Raw genomic sequence first — 6000 nt, 5'->3', positions numbered from 1 at the left:
TACCGGGTGCCTTCTCTCGGCCCCTGCGGTGGCCAGGGTTCCGTAGGACCGGTCACCCGAGCAGGGTCGCTTTGTAGCACGTTCGGGTGATCCCGACTTGTGCTGACCGAGCCCCAGCGGTGTGCCGAGTTCTGCCAGGGGCTGGATGCTGCTGGGAGCGTGGGATGTGACTCCTGCCACCGAAGAGCCCGCCGTGTGGTACCTGAGTGGAATCGTCGTGGCGACGATTGGTTTGGGTTCAGCCTCGGGCAGCAAGTGTTGGTAGAGACCAACGTCTCCAGGGCCAAGGGCGCGGCTTCCCTGCTCTGGACAGTGCACACCTGGTCGCCTCAGCACAGGTGTCTGAGGAGTGTGCCCTGTTCTCTTTTCTGCCGCTTCTGCCGTAGGAGAAACGTCTGCGTGCCCATGCGGCTTTTTTCCAGGCTCCTCACGCTGTTCCGGGGTCTGCTTGCCCTTCCTTCACCATAGCACCGTCCCTGTCGCTGTAACCCTCACGCGTCCACCTCGTTCCTGCTCAGAGTGTGCTAGCTGGCCTCTGTGCCCATACTCCCAAGTCCATGTGAGACATTAGTCAGGGGCACCTGGGTGGCTCAATCGGTCGAGTGTGGGACTTTGGCTCGGGTCACGATCTCGCGGTTCCTGCGTTTGAGCCCCACATCCCGCCTGCTGCTGTCACCCTGTTGGCACAGAGCCCGCTTTGAATCTTCTGTTCCCCTCTCTCTCTGCACCCCCCCCCCTTATGCATGCTCTCTCTCAAAGAAATAAATAAAACATCAAAAAAAAAAAAAAAAAGAAATTAGCCATTAAATTCCATCAAATAAATCCCTCTGGATTTTTCTTGGGATTGAAGGAGTGGTTTTGTTTGGAGACAATCGAATATTCCAGTCCATGATGATGGTATGTTAGTTGATTTATTTTGTTTTGTTTTGTTTTGTTTTGTTTTGTTTTTTAAACACTTCTGGTATTTCCAGTTCCCAAATACAAGATTTGTGTGTGCCACTCGGAACTAGTTGTCCCGTGTACCTCATTCCGCTCACCCTGTGGGTAAATCCATCCCTCGTTGGGACATAAGTGACCACACCACAGCCCCACATGCTCTTGTCCCATCTCAGCGCAGAGAGGGACAGCAGGGGTGGTACTTTCCTGGTGGAAGGGGGGAAAAGGGGAAGGGGGAGGCTGATAGGCAAGGTGGCCACTGATTCTGGAAACATGTATGAGTACATAGCAAACGATGTCTTGATATCATGTGGCATTATACAGTACGATCATTTAAATCTGTGTTTCCAAACACGACCATCCTATGTAGCCGAGTAACTCGGGAGGTCCTCTGCTGTCACAGAAACTCATAGGAGAAGAAAAAGTGTAACTCCATAAATGCAGTTGCCAGAAACCAAAGCTTTGTGGTACATCTGTGATTTATAGAGAGGTCGAGAGGGTGGGGCAGCAGATACACCTGTGTGTGGGAGTTCGTACCCCTTCCCCTCATGACACTCATGCGTGAGACTGGGCTTCCTGGTCTCTTTGACGATTGATTTTGCCCACAAGCTCCTCTCCTCCCTCCCCACTCCCCCCTGAGAGGATGGACAAATGAACAAGTGAGTGAGTGAACAAATAAAGACTTAGTAATAAGTCAATCAGAAAAGGACAGCATGTTTTTGTTCATATGTGGAATTTGAGAAACTTAACAGCAGACCATGGAGGAAGGGGAGGAAAAATAAGTTACAGAGAGGGAGGCAAACCATAAGAGACTCTTGGGTGCTGAGAACAAACTGAGGGTTGATGGGGGGGCAGGGGACAGTGGGTGATGGGCATTGAGGAGGTTGGGATGAGCGCTGGGTGTTGTGTGTAAGCGACGAACCATGGGAATCTACCCCAAAACCAAGAGCACACTGTATACACTGTATGTTAGCCAGCTTGACAATAAATTATTTAAAAAAAAACAAAAGAAGCCTTCGTACTAGGGGAATGTGTGCATTTGTGTGCATTTCTGGAGAATCTGCTATGTGCTGGGCCCTGGACACAGATAAAGGGGCAAGGACTCTTTGTGAAGCATACAGTGTTTTTCTGCAGGTTCGTCTGGATTTTCAACAAATACAGCCCTAATGTCCACCAATAATGGTGGTTTTTTCATCTTTACAATCCTCCTCCCTTTCTTACCCTACATGGTGACCGTGGCCTACAGCCCAGCACTGAGCAGAAGCGGCCAAAGCAACATCTTTGTTTTATTGTGAATCCCAGAGGGAGATCTCTCCCCAATGAAGGACATTTCCATCTGTTCCCTGGTTTGCTAATTAAAAAAAAAAAAAAAAATTGTGAATGGGTGTTGAATTTTAGTAAATGCTTTCTCCTACAACTTTGAGATAATCCTAATTTAAATTTTTTTTACATTTGATTTTTAAAATATAAGTTTATCGAGATATAATTATGTACAACAAAATGCATCCATTTTTAGTTAATGAGCTTTAAAAAAAACATACGTCCACATAACAAGGACCTCAGTAGAGGTGTGGGACATCCTGACGGCCCCAGAGCTCTTTCCTGCTCCTTCACAGCTAGTCCCCTGTCCCCTGCCCCCGGACAGCCTCTGAAGTGCCTTCTGCTAATGTGGATTCCTTTTTGCCTGTTAGAGAGTCTCATGTAAATGGAATCATACAGCATACACTGTTTTGTGCCTGGCCTCTGTCCTGGGCATGTTTCTAAGACTCGGCTGTCATGTCGCGGGTACTAGTAATCCACACAGTGGGATAAGTGCCCCGTTAGAAATTTGTGCCCTCATCTGTCTGGTCACCCAGTTGACAGACATAGGGGTTGTTTCCAGTTCAGGACTGTTCTAAACCTTTGCGTGCAAGCATTGATGTGTCATTACTGGGTATTATTAGATGGCGTGGTAAATACACACTGACATTTATAAGAACCTCCCCACCTCCTCCCCACACACCACCCCCACCCCCACCCCCGGAACTGTACTTTCTCAGCAGCTGTGTGTGAGACTGTCACCCTTCCTCTGCCTGGTCCTGCTCAGTCATTTTAGCCCTAGCTGTTGGGTATGTGGTGGTGTCTCTTTGTGGGTTTGTTGGCATTTTCCTCCTGACTAATGAGGAGCACCCTTTCCTGTGCTTATTGGCCGTTTGAGTAGCTCCTTTGCCAGTGTGTCTGTTCTTGTCTTTTACCCATTGTTTAAAGTTGGCCTCTTTGTCTTACGGAGTTAAGAGAATTTTTAAAATATATCATGCATGCATGTCCTTTGTCAGATACGTGTTTGTATTTCTCAAATATTTACTCCCATCCCCGTGTCTTGCCTTTTCCTTTTCATAATGGTATCTTTTAAAGAGTAAAAGTTTTAATTTTTTTTTAATATTTATTTTTGAGAGAGAGAGAGAGAGAGAGAGAGTAGGGGAGGGGCAGAGAGGAGAGGGAGACACAGAATCTGAAGGAGGCTCCAGGCTCTGAGCTGTCATCACAGAGCTGGACATGGGGTTTGTGACCTGAGCCAAAATCGAACGCTCAACCGACTGATCCACCCAGGCGTCCCAAAGGTTTTTAATTTTGATGATGTTTTTCAATTTATTAATTTTTTTTTTTTTTTGGTGTTCATACTCTTCATGTTCTAAGAAATCCTTCTCTTTTTAAGGTTCATTAAAGATTTTTCTCTTATGTTTTCTTCCAGAAGTTTTACAGCTGTAAATTCTACTTGATGTCTGTAATATGTTTTGTGTTGGTTACTTTTGTCAGATTAAATCCAACCCTTCATTCCTGGTATCTGGCCAAGGTTGACACAGTGTCTTTATATATATATATATATATATAATATATTCTTTATATATATATACATTCTTTATATATATATATATATACATTCTTTATATATATATACATTTATATATATATACATATATATATATTCTTTATATATATATGTATACACACACACACACACTTTTTTAATTTATTTTTTTAATTTAAATCCAAGTTAGAGAACAATGATTTCAGGAATAGAGTTTAGTGATTCATCACTTACATATGACACCCAGTGCTCATCCCAACAAGTGCCCTCCTTAATGCCCGTCACTCATTTAGCCCATCCCCCCACCCAACACCCTGCCAGCAACCCTCAGTTTGTTCTCTGTATTTAAGAGTCTTTTATGGTTTGTCTTCCTCTGTTATCTTCATTTTGCTTCCTTTCCCCTATGTTCATCTGTTTTGTTTTGTAAATTCCACATATGAATGAAATCGTATTGTATTTGTCTTTCTCTGACTTATTTCGCTTAGCATAATGCACTCTGGTTCCACCCGTGTTGTTGCAGATGGAAAGAATTCATCCTTTTTTAATCGAGGAGTAGTATTCCATTGTGTATATGTACCATATCTTCTTTATCAGCTCATCAGCTGGTGGACATTGGGGCTCTTCCCATAATTTGGCTGTTGTCCATAGTGCGGCTACAAACGTGGGGGTGCATGTGCCCCTTCGAAACAGCACCCCTGTATCCCCTGGATAAATACCTAGTAGTGCCATTGCTGGGTCGTAGGGTGGTTCTGTTTTTAATTTTGTGAGGAACCTCCATACTGTTTTCCAGAGTGGCTGCACCAGCTTGCATTCCCACCAGCAGTGCAAAAGGGTTCCACTGTCTCCATATCCTCACCAACACCTGTTGTTTCCTGAGTTGTTAATGTTACCATTCTGACAGGTGTGAGGTGGTATCTCATTGTGGGTTTGGTTTGTATTTCCCTGATGATGAGTGATGGTTGAGCATTTTTTTCACGTGTCTGTTAGCCATCTGGAGGTCTTCTTCGGAGATGTGTCTGTTCGTGTCTTTTGCCCATTTCTTCACTGGATTATTTGTTTTCTGGGTGTTGAGTTTGATAAGTTCTTTAAATAGATTTTAAATACTAATCCTTTATCTGATATGCCATTTGCAAATATCTTCTCCCATTCCGCGGGTTGCCTTTCAGTTTTGTGGATTACTTCCTTGGCTGTGCAGAAGCTTTTTATCTTGATGAGGTCCCAATAGTTCATTTTTGCTTTTGTTTCCCTTGCCTCTGGAGACATGACGAGTAAGAAGTTGCTGCAGCTGAGGGGCGCCTGGGCGGCTCAGTCGGTTAAGCATCCCACTTCGGCTCAGGTCATGATCTCGCACCTCATAGGTTCGAGTGCCGCATTGGGGTCTGTGCTGTCAGCTCATAGCTTGGAGCCTGCTTTGGATTCTGTCCCTCTCTCTCTCTGCCCCTCCCCCACTTGCTCGTTTTCTCTCTCTGTCTCTCTCTCTCAAAAATAAAAATAAACCTTAAAAAAAAAAAACAAAGTTGCTGCACCAAGGCCAAAGAGGTTGTTGCCTGTTTTCTACGATTTTGATGGCTTCTGTCTTATGTTTAGTCTTTCATCGCTTTTGAGGTTATTTTTGTGTCTGGTGTAAGAAAGTGATCCAGGCTCATTCTTCTGCATGTCGCTGTCCAGTTTCCCCAGCACCATTTGCTGAAGAGACTGTCTTTTTTCCGTGGAATATTCTTAACCTGCTTTGTTGAAGATGAGTTGACCATACGTTTGTGGGTTCCTTTCTGGGTTCTCTGTTCTGTTCCATTGATCTATGTATCTGTTTTTGTGCCAGTACCGGACTATCTGGACGATTACAGCTTTGTAATACAGCTTGAAGTCCGGAATTATGATGCCTCCAGCTTTGGTTTTCCACGCTGTCTTATTTTTTTTTTTTTTTTAATTTTTTTTTCAACGTTTATTTATTTTTGGGACAGAGAGAGACAGAGCATGAACGGGGGAGGGGCAGAGAGAGAGGGAGACACAGAATCGGAAACAGGCTCCAGGCTCTGAGCCATCAGCCCAGAGCCTGACGCGGGGCTCGAACTCACGGACCGTGAGATCATGACCTGGCTGAAGTCGGACGCTTAACCGACTGCGCCACCCAGGCGCCCCAACACGCTGTCTTATTTTTAATGTGTTGCTGGACTCAGTTTGTTAATACAGTTGGCCCTTGCACAACACAGTTTGAA

The 6000-nt window shown here is 44.8% G+C and overlaps 1 protein-coding gene across 4 annotated transcripts in view; it reads left to right on the top strand.

Moving 5' to 3' along the window:
• Positions 1–6000, top strand: part of AGO2 (argonaute RISC catalytic component 2) — a 116646-nt gene that overhangs the window by 61964 nt on the left and 48682 nt on the right. The gene's annotated exons all lie outside the window — the stretch shown is intronic.

Source organism: Felis catus, chromosome F2 (genome assembly GCF_018350175.1).
Source record: "Felis catus isolate Fca126 chromosome F2, F.catus_Fca126_mat1.0, whole genome shotgun sequence".
NCBI lineage: Eukaryota > Metazoa > Chordata > Mammalia > Carnivora > Felidae > Felis > Felis catus.
This window is presented reverse-complemented; position numbering and strand designations above follow the sequence as displayed.